Genomic DNA, 22,228 nt, shown 5'->3' with positions numbered 1-22,228 from the left:
CATAAACTGTACTCTTTATTAGAAAGATCATGTGTGTCAGTTGATAAGAAAACAAAGTCCATGGATGAAATGTAGCTTTAATATCTGTGCAGTGTCACCTGGACTTACGTTGGATCGTCTTTGGAATCTTCCGTGTGTCCGCACTGGTCTCGTGTCACTTTTGGAACAGATGTGACGTCTTTGGTCAGTAAAGCAAGGGTTAACTTGACACTTTCCTGCTTTATATAGCACCATAACCAGTACTCAGTCCTTTATATACAGGACACATATGCCAGGTATTACCTGTTCACCAGCTTTCATTGAAGCGTTGCAGGTGATAAGAAACCAGTGGAACGTTTTGAAACTTGAACACAACACAGTACATATAGGATCATCGTCCTCTGCCGTCCTGGTGATCAATGGTGTGAATTGTATTGTATGTAATGGACACAGTCTATTATAACACTCAGCATTCACACCTGTTACCTTCTGAGACGTCCGGATATCAGTTGCTTCTTCTTGTAACTTTTGAGAATCTCTTTGATTTATAAAAATTAAAAGTCTTTATTAAGATAGAATTCATAATTGCGATGTCTTGATTGAAGTCTTCATTCCCTAATCTGATACCAAATCTGGCAATTTTTCCTAACGTATAATATCACAGCGTACCATAGCAATCAGTAATATCCATCTAATTATTATCAAAATATTAAAATAAATTATGTTTGGAATAATAAACAATAATAGATAATAATTCATTATCAATCAAGTTCTCCATATGATAGAATATTTTTATGTCATAGGTGTAATTACCTTTTCCAACCCATAGGTGTCAGTGTATTTTGAAAAAACAAGTTTTTATATCTTTATTAAACCAATAATATCAAAGAATGTATACTCCTGAACCAAAATGAATAAATATATGAATGTATGAATGAATGAATGAATGAATAAATGAATGAATGAATTGTTGTGTTTACTCAGAAAATGTAAACATTTTTTTCCTTAGCAATATATATTTAATGAAGCAATACTCTTGTATTAGACATTACTTTATTAAATATTAATGTGTTTTCTCAATTGAGATATTGAACTCAAATAAAATCAAATGAGAATTAAAAAATAAAAAAATAGAAAAATAAGAAGTATAAAGTAAGAATAAAATTTTAAAAATGAAAGTAATTATATTCTCCATAAAAAATACCCTTATATCTCCATTATCTGGATGATTTCATATTTGTCATAACCTTGTACCACCAAAAAATATTAAATTATGCAACTTTGCATGTAATACCCTTCTTAATTATCCATAGTACCTTATTATTATTTCTTCTTTATTAAAATGTGTGGAAAATAAGTATTGATCAAAAGTGATTATGTAATCAGGATCAAAAACACATTTTCCCCCTTAATACCAAAAATATTATTTTATAAAATGTATGTATATATTAGAACCAAATTAAAAATAATTATTCTTCTAGAAATATTGTGCATAAATTTCATATCGATGAGTAGCATAGATTTGACTAAAGAGAGGTGTGTACCTATTTAGGTAACCATTAAAAATAATATTATAGTTATTCAAGAATATTATCATGTGGAAAATTATTCTAAATATAAATTTGCTTTGTAAACCATTTTGATGTGTGGTTGCCCTTATCCACTATTAGTTAAATCAAGAAATAATAATTATTAAAGAAATATAGAAATATATATATGTAGATAATACCTAATTATGTATTATAATTTCCTCAGAATTAAATATATTTTTGTACCTTCACATAAAGAAACATTTTTTTTTTTCAAACATACAAACATACGAGGCCTCTGTCACATCAATCACACTTAGCAGCTGCTGATTTACTCATCTGTCACCTTCACTCTGACATTCTCAGATCTGTTCAACTCAAACATTCCACATATGAAGTTTTAGATATATATATATTTAACCCAAAATTGTTGTATCCCAATTTATTAATGCGCATTGCCATATCAATTGAATATCTTTATATTTCTTTGAATATTCCCCAAGTACATATTATATAATATGAGAGTAAGTCACTGGAATTTCAGACACTTGAAAAAACTCTTGTCTTAGATTCTTTTTTCACTGGCTGCCCGGTCTTAAGTTACATCAGTTGAAAATAGAATGAATGGGATCCTATACTATTAGCTCAAAGTTCAAAGGCCGCATCTGTCACACGTCATGCTGTAAAGCTACTTTAATTTGCACGAACACTTCATGCACAGAAAAAATTAGCAACACAAAAGAATTAATAAGTATTACATATATATTATAGTTCAACTAGATATATTGTTATTATTTTAAAATGTTATACACATAAAATCATGCAATTTTTTCACTTCCTGTGTGAATAAAGAAATAAATCCATTTTAGAGTTCTTTGATCAAACCCTGCTTTGGAATGAAAACTCTAAGGAAATATAAGAAAATAAAATTAAATATCAAATTCACACAGAAACAGAATTACTTAAATATCTTATACATATATTGGTTGGTTCTAATGTAATTCAAAATATTGCTACTTAAATTTATACATATGAAGTTCTAATTTATTAATTAATATATATATATATATTTTATAAACGTATATATAAATACAATTATACGCAATCTCTACTTAGACAAGTGTATATATATATATATATATATATATATATGTATATATTGTAGTGCCGGCGTCCCTGCCCTCTGCTAGGCAGGGACGCTGCTCCCCTCACCGCTCTGCTCCGTGCCCGGCATCTTCCCCCCGCTCTGCTGTCAGCGCGCGCTCCGTCCCGGCGTCCTCCTCCTGCTCTGCTCTCAGCGCGCGCTCCTTCCCGGCCCCTGTGCTTAGGGCGCGCGCGCGCGCTCCCCTCCTCTTAAAGGGGCCGCGCGCGCCGCCCTAAAGAGTCCCCGGCCAATGGCCGGAGGACTTCATCATATATAAGGCACCTCCTCCAAAATGGAGGTGCCCGAGCAATGTTGTTTGCACCTGTGTCTCACCTGTGCTTCAGCCCTCAGGTCCCGTTGCCAGTTACCTGCCAGTTTCCTGCTAGTTACCTGCCAGTTACCTGCCTGATTCCTGCCTGAATACTTGTTACCTGTCTGCCAGTCTGAGGTCCGACGGTCTGCCTTACTACTCCTGTCAGTCTTTCTAAAGGACCAGCCTGCCCGCTCACCTGGGAGCGCATATCAGCTACCTGCCTGCTTGCCTGAGGTCCGACGGTCTGCCTTACTACTCCGGTCAGTCTGTCTATGGACCAGCTTGCCCGCTCACCTGGGAGCGCTTCTCCGTTATCTGCCTGCTTGCCAGCCCGGAGGCTCCGTTGTCACGTGCTGTGACCACCAGCTATCTCAGAGACTCTTGCCCGCTCACCTGGGAGCGCATCTCCGTTACCTGCCTGCTTGCCAGCCCGGAGGTCCCGTTGTCACGTGCGGAGACCACCAGCTATTCCAGAGACTCTTGCCCGCTCACCTGGGAGCGCTTCTCCGTTACCTACCTGCCTGCCAGCCCGGAGGTTCCGCCGTCACGTGCCGTGACCACCTGCTATTCCAGAGACTCTCGCTTGCTCACCTGGGAGCACACATCTACCATCTGCCTGCTAGCCTACCTGGAGGCTCTGTCATCACAGGTCGTACCTACCCCTTACCCAGAGACTGCCCTGATCACTTGCCGTAACTCCCTGTCCGTTCACCCAGAGACTGCCACCCGCTCCCTTACAAGGGCCGCCCCCTTGTATAGTAGCTCAGAGGTTCCGCCTCCCGGACCCGTTACAGTCCGCCTCCCGGACCCGTTACATATATGAACTATTAGAAACTATGTAACTACAATTTTACTGTATAAGATTATAAATAAATATTGAGACATTGTATTACATTTTGATACAACATTATAATTACAGTTTTTCCTTAGCCACTCCCTAAACCAAATCTTCTGTCTCTCTCAAATATCTCCAGGAACGCCCTATTTAGGAAAGACATTTTTCTATCCTTCAAAACCTCAGAGAACTGCCTGTTCTTCTGTCCACATTCCATGACGTCACTGTGAGTTGGTCGTCTCACCTGTCTCTGTCCATCAGTTTCATCCATTTTCCTTTTTAGAGAATCACAGTTCTGACTGAGAATTAACTCATTCTGTGGAGAGATGGATCTTTGCACTGGCTGATATGGCTTATAACATATATGAAATCTTCTGCGTATTTGATAGAGTTCACTATGGGGATGACTCAGTCTAGGAGAGTTTGATATTGGCTTTTGGTAAGATTTTACCTTTCCTGGTTTTATAAATTTAGCTTGATTTATTTTCTTTTCACGATTCTCATGTTTTCTAACAAAATCCAGCATCTGCGCACATTCAAATAATGAATTTTTTTGTGATGCCATAACTTGGGAAACTGAATTTAGGAATTTGAATTTTTGTACAAAAGTTGTTATCATATGTTGTACTTTTCCATTTTTGATGAGAGCTTTGTACAACCGTTCAAATATGGACATGAATGTATATGTACATTCCTTCCTACCAATCCTTAGTTTCTGCAGATCTTCTATGTTGGGAAAATCCTTTGTGACACAATAAATCAAATATCTTAATCTATCCGAATCATTTTCCCATCCATTAGGAGAGTCATTTTCACAGGGCATTAAATGTAAACGTCTGGACAATGTCACAGGAATCCATATTTTAAATAATTGATTCCTCTCCTCATTGGATAAATCAAACTTATCAGAGAAGCTCTCAAATGTCTCTGAATTTCTACAGGCATGGATTTTGACATCATATTTTGGCATGATTTTGTATAATTTCAGCAAATTTTTCCTCATTTTAATTTGGAGTTGAGCCTGGGTATTTCCATAATTCTCTGATATTTTTAGTGGCTCTTGTACGTCCGTTCCTCCTACGTCACTCACGTCTCCTCCCACATCACCTAGTATATCGGTTTCTCGTATGTCAGTCATGTCTCCTCCCATGTCAGGTTTCTGTATGTCCGTCTCTTGGTCAGACCCAAGGTCACCTTCAGTTACAGACACGTGTCTTACTTCTTGTTCATTTTCCACATTACAGTCAGAATCAGTATCACCGTCTGACACTTCTACACAATTTTCCTGCTTAGAAATCTCTTACACAAGACTATGAAAAAAATCTACCAAATGTAGAATATTTCTCAATTTCTGTTTGTCTCTATTTACCATCTTAGAAGTTAACTGTAAATTCTGCAATTCACATTCTTTGTATAAACTGAGCCACAAAACTTCTATGTCATCTCCTACATTAACTTTGAAATGAATATTACTTTGTTTAGCAAAAGAAGAAATTATATCCATATTTTGCTTACCTTAAGATTCCTTGGCTTCTCTTTATCAGCACGTCCTGTCTTCAGTTCGTCTGATTCTTTTCCTGTGTGATTCTGTTCCTTGTTAGTACCTCTGCTACCTGTCTTTCCTCAGTCTGTAGGTCCTTTCTGCTTCTCGTGACAAACTAGTGAATTTACTGACATGTGAACAACAGCTGTTCAGCTCGTCAGGACTCCCCTCTTGTTCACGGAAGAAATACACTTACTTAATTTAAAAAACAAAAAACAGGACTGGCTGGCTCACCATTGTAAAATAATACTCTTCCTGTATTATTTTTTTCTACTGAGGACTTCTCAAAGTATCAATATCACGATATTCTTATAAAAAAATGTATCTATTTATTCTTGGATTGTCCATTAAAAAGAATCAGATTGCAGCAGGTACATACAATAATTAGTGATAAAGTAATTGTCCATTTGTCCATAATTAGCTTAATTGTTGAGATTCACCCATCTTTCCTTGGATCCTGGCTGGTAAATCATGTCTTTGTCCAGCATGTGTCCAGGCCTACATGTCATCTGCTTCTCAGCATGAAGATTCTGTGTCTTGTGGGGTGGGCAGAGCAAGAGAGCCCCCCCTTTCTGTACCATGGGCTTTTATAGCCAGTCGTATGGACACCTGTTCTACATATGGTAGTGAACCAAAAATACACACACAAATAGCGCATGTCAACTAGACACGATGGCTGAGGCATAGAACTCAGAAAAATGATTATCGATTAACATTCCAAATGAATTTCCATAATTAACCATTTAACATTTCCCCCTTTTTTGAGACTAAAAGGACTTTAACTGAAATTTATCAAAAGAAGATACATTCATCAATCATTTTTTCTTTCCTTCTTCCTTGGCAATATCATTAAATTTCCATAATAATAATAATAGTATCAATATCGGATTATTGCTATATAATGATGTGAATTCATGTTATGGTAAGCCGTGACTAATATTCATTTAATATGTATAATTATACTTCCCTATATCTAAATTGAAGCAATCGCGGGTTCAATCGTCATCATCTGATGTCATCGGGTCGTCGTCTCGTCTTCTTCTTGGTTCTTTTATAACACACTCTTTAGATGAAAACTCCTTTGAAATAAATTACAGCATGTAGATTTTGTACAGTCCATAATGGTGTTCATTATTGTTCAGTCCATAAACTGTACTCTTTATTAGAAAGATCATGTGTGTCAGTTGATAAGAAAACAAAGTCCATGGATGAAATGTAGCTTTAATATCTGTGCAGTGTGACCTGGACCTACGTTGGATCGTCTTTGGAATCTTCCGTGTGTCCGCACTGGTCTCGTGTCACTTTTGGAACAGATGTGACGTCTTTGGTCAGTAAAGCAAGGGTTAACTTGACACTTTCCTGCTTTATATAGCACCATAACCAGTACTCAGTCCTTTATATACAGGACACATATGCCAGGTATTACCTGTTCACCAGCTTTCATTGAAGCGTTGCAGGTGATAAGAAACCACTGGAACGTGATGAAACTTAAACACAACACAGTACATATAGGATCATCGTCCTCTGCCGTCCTGGTGATCAGTGGTGTGAATTGTATTGTATGTAATGGACACAGTCTATTATAACACTCAGCATTCACACCTGTTACCTTCTGAGACGTCCGGATGTCAGTTGCTTCTTCTTGTAACTTTTGAGAATCTCTTTGATTTATAAAAATTAAAAGTCTTTATTAAGATAGAATTCATAATTGCGATGTCTTGATTGAAGTCTTCATTCCCTAATCTGATACCAAATCTGGCAGTTTTTCCTAACCTATAATATCACAGCGTACCATAGCAATCAGTAATATCCATCTAATTATTATCAAAATATTAAAATAAATTATGTTTGGAATAATAAACAATAATAGATAATAATTCATTATCAATCAAGTTCTCCATATGATAGAACATTTTTATGTCATAGGTGTAATTACCTTTTCCAACCCATAGGTGTCAGTGTATTTTGAAAAAACAAGTTTTTATATCTTTATTAAACCAATAATATCAAAGAATGTATACTCCTGAACCAAAATGAATAAATATATGAATGTATGAATGAATGAATGAATGAATAAATGAATGAATGAATTGTTGTGTTTACTCAGAAAATGTAAACATTTTTTTCCTTAGCAATATATATTTAATGAAGCAATACTCTTGTATTAGACATTACTTTATTAAATATTAATGTGTTTTCTCAATTGAGATATTGAACTCAAATAAAATCAAATGAGAATTAAAAAATTAAAAAATAGAAAAATAAGAAGTATAAAGTAAGAATAAAATTTTAAAAATGAAAAATAAAATTAAGAGTAAAAATAAGAATAAAAATAAAAATAAGGCCTTTAAATTTTAATGACAAATGCAGAGTAATTATATTCTCCATAAAAAATACCCTTATATCTCCATTATCTGGATGATTTCATATTTGTCATAATCTTGTACCACCAAAAAATATTAAATTATGCAACTTTGCATGTAATACCCTTCTTAATTATACCATAGTACCTTATTTTTATTTCTTCTTTATTAAAATGTGTGGAAAATAAGTATTGATCAAAAGTGATTATGTAATCAGGATCAAAAACACATTTTCCCCCTTAATACCAAAAATATTATTTTATAAAATTTATGTATATATCAGAACCAAATTAAAAATAATTATTCTTCTAGAAATATTGTGCATAAATTTCATATCGATGAGTAGCATAGATTTGACTAAAGAGAGGTGTGTACCTATTTAGGTAACCATTAAAAATAATATTATAGTTATTCAAGAATATTATCATGTGGAAAATTATTCTAAATATAAATTTGCTTTGTAAACCATTTTGATGTGTGGTTGCCCTTATCCACTATTAGTTAAATCAAGAAATAATAATTATTAAAGAAATATAGAAATATACATATGTAGATAATACCTAATTATGTATTATAATTTCCTCAGAATTAAATATATTTTTGTACCTTCACATAAAGAAACATTTTTTTTTTTCAAACATACAAACATACGAGGCCTCTGTCACATCAATCACACTTAGCAGCTGCTGATTTACTCATCTGTCACCTTCACTCTGACATTCACAGATCTGTTCAACTCAAACATTCCACATATGAAGTTTAAGATATATATATAAATATTTAACCCAAAATTGTTGTATCCCAATTTATTAATGCGCATTGCCATATCAATTGAATATCTTTATATTTCTTTGAATATTCCCCAAGTACATATTATATAATATGAGAGTAAGTCACTGGAATTTCAGACACTTGAAAAAACTCTTGTCTTAGATTTTTTTTTCACTGGCTGCCCGGTCTTAAGTTACATCAGTTGAAAATAGAATGAATGGGATCCTATACTATTAGCTCAAAGTTCAAAGGCCGCATCTGTCACACGTCATGCTGTAAAGCTACTTTAATTTGCATGAACACTTCATGCACAGAAAATATTAGCAACACAAAAGAATTAATAAGTATTACATATATATTATAGTTCAACTAGATATATTGTTATTATTTTAAAATGTTATACACATAAAATCATGCAATTTTTTCACTTCCTGTGTGAATAAAGAAATAAATCCATTTTAGAGTTCTTTGATCAAATCCTGCTTTGGAATGAAAACTCTAAGGAAATATAAGAAAATAAAATTAAATATCAAATTCATACAGAAACAGAATTATTTAAATATCTTATACATATATTGGTTGGTTCTAATGTAATTCAAAATATTGCTACTTAAATTTATATATATGAAGTTCTAATTTATTAATTTATATATATAAATATATTTTATAAACGTATATATAAATACAATTATACGCAATCTCTACTTAGACAAGTGTTATATATATATATATATATATATATATATATATATATATGAACTATTAGAAACTATGTAACTACAATTTTACTGCATAAGATTATAAATAAATATTGAGACATTGTATTACATTTTGATACAACAATATAATTGCAGTTTTTCCTTAGCCACTCCCTAAACCAAATCTTCTGTCTCTCTCAAATATCCCCAGGAACGCCCTATTTAGGAAAGACATTTTTCTATCCTTCAAAACCTCAGAGAACTGCCTGTTCTTCTGTCCACATTCCATGACGTCACTGAGTTGGTCGTCTCACCTGTCTCTGTCCATCAGTTTCAGCCATTTTCCTTTTTAGAGAATCACAGTTCTGACTGAGAATTAACTCATTCTGTGGAGAGATGGATCTTTGCACTGGCTGATATGGCTTATAACATATATGAAATCTTCTGCGTATTTGATAGAGTTCACTATGGGGATGACTCAGTCTAGGAGAGTTTGATATTGGCTTTTGGTAAGATTTTACCTTTCCTGGTTTTATAAATTTAGCTTGATTTATTTTCTTTTCACGATTCTCATGTTTTCTAACAAAATCCAGCATCTGCGCACATTCAAATAATGAATTTTTTTGTGATGCCATGACTTGGGAAATTGAATTTAGGAATTTGAATTTTTGTACAAAAGTTGTTATCATATGTTGTACTTTTCCATTTTTGATGAGAGCTTTGTACAACCGTTCAAATATGGACATGAATGTATATGTACATTCCTTCCTACCAATCCTTAGTTTCTGCAGATCTTCTATGTTGGGAAAATCCTTTGTGACACAATAAATCAAATATCTTAATCTCTCCGAATCATTTTCCCATCCATTAGGAGAGTCATTTTCACAGGGCATTAAATGTAAACGTCTGGACAATGTCACAGGAATCCATATTTTAAATAATTGATTCCTCTCCTCATTGGATAAATCAAACTTATCAGAGAAGCTCTCAAATGTCTCTGAATTTCTACAGGCATGGATTTTGACATCATATTTTGGCATGATTTTGTATAATTTCAGCAAATTTTTCCTCATTTTAATTTGGAGTTGAGCCTGGGTAATTCCAGAATTCTCTGATATTTTTAGTGGCTCTTGTACGTCCGTTCCTCCTACGTCACTCACGTCTCCTCCCACATCACCTAGTATGTCGGTTTCTCGTATGTCAGTCATGTCTACTGTCATGTCAGGTTTCTGTATGTCCGTCTCTTGGTCAGACCCAAGGTCACCTTCAGTTATAGACACGTGTCTTACTTCTTGTTCATTTTCCACATTACAGTCAGAATCAGTATCACCGTCTGAAACTTCTACACTATTTTCCTGCTTAGAAATCTCTAACACAAGACTATGAAAAAAATCTACCAAATGTAGAATATTTCTCAATTTCTGTTTGTCTCTATTTACCAATTTAGAAGTTAACTGTAAATTCTGCAATTCACATTCTTTGTATAAACTGAGCCACAAAACTTCTATGTCATCTCCTACATTAACTTTGAAATTAATATTACTTTGTTTAGCTAAAGAAGAAATTATATCCATATTTTGCTTACCTTAAGATTCCTTGGCTTCTCTTTATCAGCACGTCCTGTCTTCAGTTCGTCTGATTCTTTTCGTGTGTGATTCTGTTCCTTGTTAGTACCTCTGCTTCCTGTCTTTCCTCAGTCTGTAGGTCCTTTCTGCTTCTCGTGACAAACTAGTGAATTTACTGACACGTGAACAACAGTTGTTCAGCTCGTCAGGACTCCCCCCTTGTTCACGGAAGAAATTCTCTTACTTAATTTAAAAAACAAAAAAACAGGACTGGCTGGCTCACCATTGTAAAATAATACTCTTCCTGTATTATTTTTTTATACTGAGGACTTCTCAAAGTATCAATATCACGATATTCTTATAAAAAAATGTATCTATTTATTCTTGGATTGTCCATTAAAAAGAATCAGATTGCAGCAGGTACATACAATAATTAGTTATAAATTAATTGTCCATTTGTCCATAATTAGCTTAATTGTTGAGATTCACCCATCTTTCCTTGGATCCTGGCTGGTAAATCATGTCTTTGTCCAGCATGTGTCCAGGCCTACATGTCATCTGCTTCTCAGCATGAAGATTCTGTGTCTTGTGGGGTGGGCAGAGCAAGAGAGCCCCCCCTTTCTGTACCATGGGCTTTTATAGCCAGTCGTATGGACACCTGTTCTACATATGGTAGTGAACCAAAAATACACACACAAATAGCGCATGTCAACTAGACACGATGGCTGAGGCATAGAACTCAGAAAAATGATTATCGATTAACATTCCAAATGAATTTCCATAATTAACCATTTAACAGAGACCGCCTGGGAATGCCAGGTGCTGTAGGCTTTTGCTTTTTCCTTCCTTCCACCAGCAGGGGGCACTCTCTTTTATGGCTTTTTTCCATTCCCTTTCACAAGTGCACACATTCATTCTCTTTTCTTTTTTCCTTTGCTTTCTCTCTTGCGCTATTTCATCTCTGCAAAATACCAGCATCCTTCTGATCACCGTGGGCCTCCAGCATTGTTGCTTATTTACTTTTAATACTAGGCTCCTTTTCACCAGGACCAGCGTCTCCCGGGTGGCTGGAGGCAACGACCGGTAACCCCAAGCAGAAGACCTTTGCAGGCAACACAACCCTCCCCCCTGAAGAGCAGCTCAAAGTCACTGGCAACCATCTCACCCTCTTCCTTCATTCACCCCTGGACGTCTCGCTCCGCCCCCAAGTTACGGGTCCAGCTTGCTCTTTCTGTCACATTACCGCGATGAAGGGTTTAGCCTGCAGGAGACCCTGCGCCGAGCCATTTTTGAAGACACCTGATGCGGCGGTTGAATCACTGCTAAACAAACCACACCTGTAGGGACGGCACAGCCTTTGCATGGACCCTTCGGAGCCCGCCCCGTCACGGCCAGATTGCTCGCCATCAAGCGATTCTGAGAAAGGCTGGCCGGGCGATGGATCGAGAAGCGTCTACTGGCCATACCAGCTTGGATACACCTGATTTCGTCTGATCTCGGAAGCAAAGCAGGGCTGGGCTCAGACAGTACTTGAATGGGAGACCACCTGGGAACACCGGGTGCTGTAGACCATTTTGATGACGTTTTGCCCTACTGCCCAGCTCGGCTAGCATGGAACGGCGCCTTGCCGGACACCGACCTTAAGTAACTTAGATGATGGAAGCCCCAAGGCCTCTGAGCCAGTGGGCAGCTAAGTACGCTACCCCGCCGCCCTTCACGCAGGCCTGACACCGAGCTCCTTACCACGGCTAGGAGTGCTTATTGACTCCGCAGCTCGTCGTGTGGAAATGATGGCGTTAAAAGCACCCGGGGCCGTGAAGAAGCCAGACTTTTAGCAGGTGCCCAGGGAAGGTTTTGGATGCCGGCCGCCTAGCGAGGGCCAGCAGAAGTAACATGTTTCTCTGCAAAGAAGCTTGTGTAACCAAGCCAGATGGCTGCCAAAGAGCTAACCTCAGTGCAAGGAAGGCAAGGAAGGTAAGGAAGGTGCGGAAGGAATTGGGGAGGGGGGCGTGATTCCTGCTAGGGCCCTGAAATCATAAAACAGGCAGGAGAGTCTGACGCATGGTGACGGAGAGGTTGTAGGGGCAGATAGGGGGTGTTGTCACGTGCGAGCACGTGTGCATGCTGGCTTGTGTGTGAGAGTGCGCTTCCTAGGTGTGGCGCGCTGCAGACAGTCAAAGGGATTGTTCCCTTTCATTAAAAGTTAATCCCCGGCTGCAGGCTATTAGAAAGCAACTGACCGAGCTCTACTCAACCTACCCGGGTCTACCGGTGAGTCTTGCCTCTGCTACCGGCCTGTGGCATTGGCCGTGAAGCTGACGTTCCGTCGAGAGCGCTGCAGCCGATCAGTGAGCTCAGCGGCTCTGAGTGGGGCGTTCTGTCTACAAGACCTTTTAAGGAAGCCAGCAAAAAAATTGGTTAGTACTTGGATGGGAGACCGCCTGGGAATACCAGGTGCTGTAGGCTTTTGCTTTTTCTTTCCTTGCACCAGCAGGGGGCACTCTCTTCTATGCCTTTTTTTTATTCCCTTTCACAAGTGCACACATTCATTCTCTTTTCTTTTTTTCATTTGCTTTCTCTCTTGCGCTATTTCATCTCTGCAAAATACCAGCATCCTTCTGATCACCGTGGGCCTCCAGCAGTGTTGCTTCTTTACTTTTAATACTAGGCTCCTTTTCACCAGGACCAGCGTCTCCCGCGTGGCTGGAGGCAACCACCGGTAACCCCAAGCAGAAGACCTTTGCAGGAAACACGACTCTCCCCCCTGAAGAGCAGCTCAAAGTCACTGGCAACCATTCACCCTCTTCCTTCATTCACCCCTGGACGTCTCGCTCCGCCCCCACGTTACGGGTCCAGCTTGCTCTTTCTGTCACATTACCGCGATGAAGGGTTTAGCCTGCAGGAGACCCTGCGCCGAGACATTTTTGAAGACACCTGATGCAGCGGGTGAATCACTGCTAAACAAACCACACCTGTAGGGACGGCACAGCCTTTGCATGGACCCTTCGGAGCCCGCCCCGTCACGGCCAGATTGCTCGCCACCAAGCGATCCTGAGAAAGGCTGGATGGGCGATGGATCGAGCAGCGTCTACTGGCCATACCACCTTGGATACGCCCGATCTCATCTGATCTCGAAAGCAAAGCAGGGCTGGGCTTGGACAGTACTTGGATTGGAGACTTCCTGGGAACACCGGGTGCTGTAGACCATTTTGATGATGTTTTGCCCCACAGCCCAGCTCGGCTAGCATGGAACGGCGCCTTGCCGGACACCAACCTTAAGTAACTTAGATGATGGAAGCCCCAAGGTCTCTGAGCCAGTTGGCAGCTAAGTACGCTACCCCGCCGCCTTCACGCAGGCTTGACACCGAGCTCCTTGCCATGGCTAGGAGTGCTTATTGACTCCGCAGCTCGCCGTGTGGAAATGATGGCGTGAAAAGCACCCGGGGCCGTGAAGGGGCCAGGCTTTCAGCAGGTGCCCAGGGAAGGTTTTGGATGCCAGCCGCCTAGCGAGGGCCAGCAGAAGTAACATGTTTCTCTGCAAAGAAGCTTGTGTAACCAAGCCAGACGGCTGACAAAGAGCTAACGTCAGTGCAAGGAAGGCAAGGAAGGTGCGGAAGGAATTGGGGAGGGGGGGGGTGATTCCTGCTAGGGCCCTGAAATCATAAAACAGGCAGGAGAGTCTGACGCATGGTGACGGAGAGGATGTAGGGGCAGATAGGGGGTGTTGTCACGTGTGAGCACGTGTGCATGCTGGCTTGTGTGTGAGAGTGCGCTTCCTAGGTGTGGCGCGCTGCAGACAGTCAAATGAATTGTTCCCTTTCATTAAAAGTTAATCCCCGGCTGCAGGCTATTAGAAAGCAACTAACCGCGCTCTACTCACCCTACCCGGGTCTACCGGTGAGTCTCGCCTCTGCTCTCGGCCTGTGGCATTGGCCGTGAAGCAGAAGTTCCATCGACAGCGCTGCAGCCGATCAGTGAGCTCAGCGGCTCTGAGTGGGGCGTTGTGTCTACAAGACCTTTTAAGGAAGCCAGTAAAAAAATTGAAGCGAAGAGAAAGCACAAAAGGACCTGGTCTTGCTGAGCCCTGGAAAGGGCAGCCGGCAGCCAGACTTCAAAGTAGAAAAGCAGCAAGTGAGAGGCTTGTCTCTGCCTACTGCCACACCACCCTGAACATGCCTGATCTCGTCTGATCTCGGAAGCTAAGCAGTGTTGGGACTGGTTAGTACTTGGAAGGAAGACCACCTGGGACTACCAGGTGCTGTAGGCTTTTGCTTTTTCTTTCCTTCCACCAGCAGGGGGCACTCTTTCTGTGCCTTTTTTCTATTCCCTTTCACAAGTGCACACATTCATTCTCTTTTCTTTTTTTCATTTGCTTTCTCTCTTGCGCTATTTCATCTCTGCAAAATACCAGCATCCTTCTGATCACCGTGGGCCTCCAGCATTGTTGCTTCTTTACTTTTAATACTAGGCTCCTTTTCACCAGGACCAGCATCTCCCGCGTGGCTGGAGGCAATCACCGGTAACACCAAGCAGAAGACCTTTGCAGGCAACATGACCCTCAACCCTGAAGAGCAGCTCAAAGTCACTGGCAACCATCTCACCCTCTTCGTTCATTCACCCCTGGATGTCTCGCTCCGCCCCCAAGTTACGGGTCCAGCTTGCTCTTTCTGTCACATTTCCACGATGAAGGGTTTAGCCTGCAGGTGACTCTGCGCCGAGACATTTTTGAAGACACCTGATGCGGCGGGTGAATCACTGCTAAACAAACCACACCTGTAGGGACGGCACAGCCTTTGCATGGACCCTTCGGAGGCCGCCCCGTCACGGCCAGATTGCTCGCCACCAAGCGATCCTGAGAAAGGCTGGCCAGGCGATGAATCGAGTAGCGTCTACTGGCCATACCACCTTGGATATGCCTGATCTCGTCTGATCTCGGAAGCAAAGCAGGGATGGGCTCGGACAGTACTTGGATGGGATACCTCCTGGGAACACCGGGTGCTGTAGACCATTTTGATGACGTTTTGCCCTACTGCCCAGCTCGGCTAGCATGGAACGGTGCCTTGCCGGACACCCACCTTAAGTAACTTAGATGATGGAAGCCCCAAGGCCTCTGAGCCAGTTGGCAGCTAAGTACGCTAGCCCGCCGCCTTCACGCAGGCCTGACACCGAGCTCCTTGCCACGGCTAGGAGTGCTTATTGAATCCGCAGCTCGCCGTGTGGAAATGATGGCGTTAAAAGCACCCGGGGCCGTGAAGGGGCCAGGCTTTCAGCAGGTGCCCAGGGAAGGTTTTGGATGCCTGCCGCCTAGCGAGGGCCAGCAGAAGTAACATGTTTCTCTGCAAAGAAGCTTGTGTAACCAAGCCAGACGGCTGACAAAGAGCTAACCTCAGTGCAAGGAAGGAATTGGGGAGGGGGGGGTGATTCCTGCTAGGGCCCTGAAATCATAAAACAGGCTGGAGATTCTGACGCATGGTGACGGAGAGGTTGTAGGGGCAGATAGGGGGTGTTGTCACGTGCGAGCACGTGTGCATGCTGGCTTGTGTGTGAGAGTGCACTTCCTAGGTGTGGCGCGCTGCAGACAGTCAAAGGGATTGTTCCCTTTCATTAAAAGTTAATCCCCGGCTGCAGGCTATTAGAAAGCAACTAACCGCGCTCTGCTCACCCTACCCGTGTCTACCGGTGAGTCTCGCCTCTGCTTCCGGCCTGTGGTATTGGCCGTGAAGCTGACGTTCCGTCGACAGCGCTGCAGCCGATCAGTGAGCTCAGCGGCTCTGAGTGGGGCGTTGTGTCTAGAGATGAGCGTTGTTCTACTCGAACTGTTCGCCAATCTCAAATTAGAGCTGTTTTGGGCGGTGTTCGAGCCGTTCGGCGAACACGAACAATTTGAGAAAAATTCGGCTGTTCGAGGTTATGTTCGATAACTGTTCGTGCACCAAAATCATAACTGGATTTTTTCTCAGTAATGATGAAAATTAATGTTAATACGCAGTTTGAGTGTACAGCGGGGTGGGGGGAGGGGCAGGGAATGGATCTCTGCAGGAACAATGAAGATCTCCATTTTTTTTTCTCTTTCCCGCATTGGCAGTGGGGAGGTGCAATCTGTCAGCCTATCAGCAGCGCACACACGGAGCGAAGTGCTTTTTTTCACACAAGAAAGGGCATGTGTCATTGGCAGTGTATGTCACATGTCCTTGCCCTATAAGACCAAGCCATTTTCCCCGTCGCCACCATTTTCTCACTGCTGCAGCTGCGTGTTAGACGGCACCGCTGTTGCTGTGTGCGCTATACCTTGTTAATTTCAAGCCAATTTTCGCACAAATCTACAGATAGCTTGGGAGTAGGGAATAGTTGTGATTGCAGTCCTTTTAAGGACTAGGTTACAGCATTTCCTACGACTTTTATCAGGCAGGTCTGTGCTCTTAAATAGATAGATTGTGGGAGTAAAGACTAATTGTAATTGGAGTCCTTTTCAGGATTAGGTTACATCAGTTCCTATCAGTTTTTGCCAGGCAGGTCTGTGCCAGTGCTGTGCAAGTTTTTTTCACAGCATTTGGCTGAATCTAGCAAAGCTAATCCTTTTTGGCCTATTGCAGAGTGTGTTAGTCAGTGGAGTAGCCTATCTGTGATGCAAGATATACCACCTGTGTATAGAATACCAATTTTTTTACTGCACCTAGTGAAGTAAAATCTTTTGGGCATAGCATCATTCTATTAGTCCATCTATACTGACCTCCATCAGGTTGCAAATTGAATATAATTTTTTTCTGCATCTAGCTCTGAAAAAGTATTGGGCTTCTAGCTGTGTGTGGGACTTGTTCTATTAATCCATCTATACAGACCTCCATCAGGTTGCAAACTGAATATATTTTTTTCTGCATCTACCTCTGAAAAAATATTGGGCTTCTAGCTGTGTGTGGGACTTGTTCTATTAACCATCTATACAGACCTCCATCAGGTTGCAAACTGAATATATTTTTTTCTGCATCTACCTCTGAAAAAATATTGGGCTTCTAGCTGTGTGTGGGACTTGTTGTATTAGTCCATCTATACTGACCTCCATCGGGTTGCAAACTGAATATATTTTTTTCTGCATCTACCTCTGAAAAAATATTGGGCTTCTAGCTGTGTGTGGGACTTGTTCTATTAATCCATCTATACAGACCTCCATCAGGTTGCAAACTGAATATAATTTTTTTCTGCATCTACCTCTGAAAAAATATTTGGGCTTCTAGCTGTGTGTGGGACTTGTTCTATTAGTCCATCTATACTGACCTCCATAAGGTTGCAAACTGAATATAATTTTTTTCTGCATCTACCTCTGAAAAAATATTTGGCCTTCTAGCTGTGTGTGGGACTTGTTCTATTAGTCCATCTATACTGACCTCCATCAGGTTGCAAATTGAATATAATATTTTTCTGCATCTAGCTCTGAAAAAATGTTTGGGCTTCTAGCAGTGTGTGGGACTTGTTCTATTAGTCCATCTATACTGACCTCCATCAGGTTGCAAACTGAATATAATTTTTTTCTGCATCTACCTCTGAAAAAATATTTGGCCTTCTAGCTGTGTGTGGGACTTGTTCTATTAGTCCATCTATACTGACCTCCATCAGGTTGCAAATTGAATATAATATTTTTCTGCATCTAGCTCTGAAAAAATGTTTGGCCTTCTAGCAGTGTGTGGGACTTGTTCTATTAGTCCATCTATACTGACCTCCATCAGGTTGCAAACTGAATATATTTTTTTCTGCATCTACCTCTGAAAAAATATTGGGCTTCTAGCTGTGTGTGGGACTTGTTCTATTAATCCATCTATACAGACCTCCATCAGGTTGCAAATTGAATATAATATTTTTCTGCATCTAGCTCTGAAAAAATGTTTGGCCTTCTAGCAGTGTGTGGGACTTGTTCTATTAGTCCATCTATACTGACCTCCATCAGGTTGCAAACTGAATATAATTTTTTTCTGCATCTACCTCTGAAAAAATATTTGGGCTTCTAGCTGTGTGTGGGACTTGTTCTATTAGTCCATCTATACTGACCTCCATAAGGTTGCAAACTGAATATAATTTTTTTCTGCATCTACCTCTGAAAAAATATTTGGCCTTCTAGCTGTGTGTGGGACTTGTTCTATTAGTCCATCTATACTGACCTCCATCAGGTTGCAAATTGAATATAATATTTTTCTGCATCTAGCTCTGAAAAAATGTTTGGCCTTCTAGCAGTGTGTGGGACTTGTTCTATTAGTCCATCTATACTGACCTCCATCAGGTTGCAAACTGAATATATTTTTTTCTGCATCTACCTCTGAAACAATATTGGGCTTCTAGCTGTGTGTGGGACTTGTTCTATTAATCCATCTATACAGACCTCCATGAGGTTGCAAACTGAATATATTTTTTTCTGCATCTACCTCTGAAAAAATATTGGGCTTCTAGCTGTGTGTGGGACTTGTTCTATTAATCCATCTATACAGACCTCCATCAGGTTGCAACTGAATATATTTTTTTCTGCATCTACCTCTGAAAAAATATTGGGCTTCTAGCTGTGTGTGGGACTTGTTCTATTAATCCATCTATACAGACCTCCATCAGGTTGCAAACTGAATATAATTTTTTTCTGCATCTACCTCTGAAAAAATATTTGGGCTTCTAGCTGTGTGTGGGACTTGTTCTATTAGTCCATCTATACTGACCTCCATAAGGTCGCAAACTGAATATAATTTTTTTCTGCATCTAGCACTGAAAAAATATTTGGCCTTCTAGCAGTGTGTGGGAATTGTTCTATTAGTCATCTATACTGACCTCCATCAGGTTGCAAATTCAAAATAATTTTTTGTCTGCATCTACCTCTGAAAAAATATTTGGCCTTCTAGCAGTGTGTGGGACTTGTTCTATTAGTCCATCTATACTGACCTCCATCAGGTTGCAAATTGAATATAATATTTTTCTGCATCTAGCTCTGAAAAAATGTTTGGCCTTCTAGCAGTGTGTGGGACTTGTTCTATTAGTCCATCTATACTGACCTCCATGAGTTTGCAAACTGAAAGTAATTTTTTTCTGCATCTACCTCTGAAAAAATATTTGGGCTTCTAGCTGTGTGTGGGACTTGTTCTATTAGTCCATCTATACTGACCTCCATAAGGTTGCAAACTGAATATAATTTTTTTCTGCATCTACCTCTGAAAAAATATTTGGCCTTCTAGCTGTGTGTGGGACCTGTTTTATTAGTCCATCTATACTGTCCTCCATCAGGTTGCAAATTGAATATAATATTTTTCTGCATCTAGCTCTGAAAAAATGTTTGGCCTTCTAGCAGTGTGTGGGACTTGTTCTATTAGTCCATCTATACTGACCTCCATCAGGTTGCAAACTGAATATATTTTTTTCTGCATCTACCTCTGAAAAAATATTGGGCTTCTAGCTGTATGTGGGACTTGTTCTATTAATCCATCTATACAGACCTCAATCAGGTTGCAAATTGAATATAATATTTTTCTGCATCTAGCTCTGAAAAAATGTTTGGCCTTCTAGCAGTGTGTGGGACTTGTTCTATTAGTCCATCTATACTGACCTCCATCAGGTTGCAAACTAAATATAATTTTTTTCTGCATCTACCTCTGAAAAAATATTTGGGCTTCTAGCTGTGTGTGGGACTTGTTCTATTAGTCCATCTATACTGACCTCCATAAGGTTGCAAACTGAATATAATTTTTTTCTGCATCTACCTCTGAAAAAATATTTGGCCTTCTAGCTGTGTGTGGGACTTGTTCTATTAGTCCATCTATACTGACCTCCATCAGGTTGCAAATTGAATATAATATTTTTCTGCATCTAGCTCTGAAAAAATGTTTGGCCTTCTAGCAGTGTGTGGGACTTGTTCTATTAGTCCATCTATACTGACCTCCATCAGGTTGCAAACTGAATATATTTTTTTCTGCATCTACCTCTGAAAAAATATTGGGCTTCTAGATGTGTGTGGGACTTGTTCTATCAATCCATCTATACAGAACTCCATCAGGTTGCAAACTGAATATATTTTTTTCTGCATCTACCTCTGAAAAAATATTGGGCTTCTAGCTGTGTGTGGGACTTGTTCTATTAATCCATCTATACAGACCTCCATCAGGTTGCAAACTGAATTTAATTTTTTTCTGCATCTACCTCTGAAAAAATATTTGGGCTTCTAGCTGTGTGTGGGACTTGTTCTATTAGTCCATCTATACTGACCTCCATAAGGTTGCAAACTGAATATAATTTTTTTCTGCATCTACCTCTGAAAAAATATTTGGCCTTCTAGCTGTGTGTGGGACTTGTTCTATTAGTCCATCTATACTGACCTCCATCAGGTTGCAAATTGAATATAATATTTTTCTGCATCTAGCTCTGAAAAAAATGTTTGGCCTTCTAGCAGTGTGTGGGACTTGTTCTATTAGTCCATCTATACTGACCTCCATCAGGTTGCAAACTGAATATATTTTTTTCTGCATCTACCTCTGAAAAAATATTGGGCTTCTAGCTGTGTGTGGGACTTGTTCTATTAATCCATCTATACAGATCTCCATCAGGTTGCAAACTGAATATATTTTCTTCTGCATCTACCTCTGAAAAAATATTGGGCTTCTAGCTGTGTGTGGGACTTGTTCTATTAATCCATCTATACAGACCTCCATCAGGTTGCAAACTGAATATATTTTTTTCTGCATCTACCTCTGAAAAAATATTGGGCTTCTAGCTGTGTGTGGGACTTGTTCTATTAATCCATCTATACAGACCTCCATCAGGTTGCAAACTGAATTTAATTTTTTTCTGCATCTACCTCTGAAAAAATATTTGGGCTTCTAGCTGTGTGTGGGACTTGTTCTATTAGTCCATCTATACTGACCTCCATAAGGTCGCAAACTGAATATAATTTTTTTCTGCATCTACCTCTGAAAAAATATTTGGCCTTCTAGCTGTGTGTGGGACTTGTTCTATTAGTCCATCTATACTGACCTCCATCAGGTTGCAAATTGAATATAATATTTTTCTGCATCTAGCTCTGAAAAAATGTTTGGGCTTCTAGCAGTGTGTGGGACTTGTTCTATTAGTCCATCTATACTGACCTCCATCAGGTTGCAAACTGAATATAATTTTTTTCTGCATCTACCTCTGAAAAAATATTTGGGCTTCTAGCTGTGTGTGGGACTTGTTCTATTAGTCCATCTATACTGACCTCCATAAGGTTGCAAACTGAATATAATTTTTTTCTGCATCTACCTCTGAAAAAATATTTGGCCTTCTAGCTGTGTGTGGGACTTGTTCTATTAGTCCATCTATACTGACCTCCATCAGGTTGAAAATTGAATATAATATTTTTCTGCATCTAGCTCTGAAAAAATGTTTGGCCTTCTAGCAGTGTGTGGGACTTGTTCTATTAGTCCATCTATACTGACCTCCATCAGGTTGCAAACTGAATATATTTTTTTCTGCATCTACCTCTGAAAAAATA

At 39.9% G+C, this 22,228-nt stretch overlaps 4 pseudogenes; all 4 read left to right on the top strand.

The window, feature by feature from the left end:
* The first annotated feature begins 12,191 nt into the window (after window positions 1-12,191).
* LOC141269143 (5S ribosomal RNA) lies at window positions 12,192-12,311 on the top strand (annotated as a pseudogene).
* A 1,515-nt stretch (window positions 12,312-13,826) lies between these two features.
* LOC141267721 (5S ribosomal RNA) lies at window positions 13,827-13,946 on the top strand (annotated as a pseudogene).
* Window positions 13,947-14,888: 942 nt separating this feature from the next.
* LOC141269294 (5S ribosomal RNA) lies at window positions 14,889-15,007 on the top strand (annotated as a pseudogene).
* A 620-nt stretch (window positions 15,008-15,627) lies between these two features.
* On the top strand, window positions 15,628-15,747 carry LOC141267896 (5S ribosomal RNA; annotated as a pseudogene).
* The last annotated feature ends 6,481 nt before the right edge of the window (window positions 15,748-22,228 follow it).

Source organism: Phyllobates terribilis, unplaced genomic scaffold (assembly GCF_046119375.1).
Source record: "Phyllobates terribilis strain yellow unplaced genomic scaffold, ASM4611937v1 Scaffold_4__5_contigs__length_816908805, whole genome shotgun sequence".
Classification (NCBI taxonomy): Eukaryota; Metazoa; Chordata; class Amphibia; order Anura; family Dendrobatidae; genus Phyllobates; species Phyllobates terribilis.
Note: the sequence above shows the minus strand (reverse complement) of the source record. Positions and strands in the feature narration are given on the sequence as shown.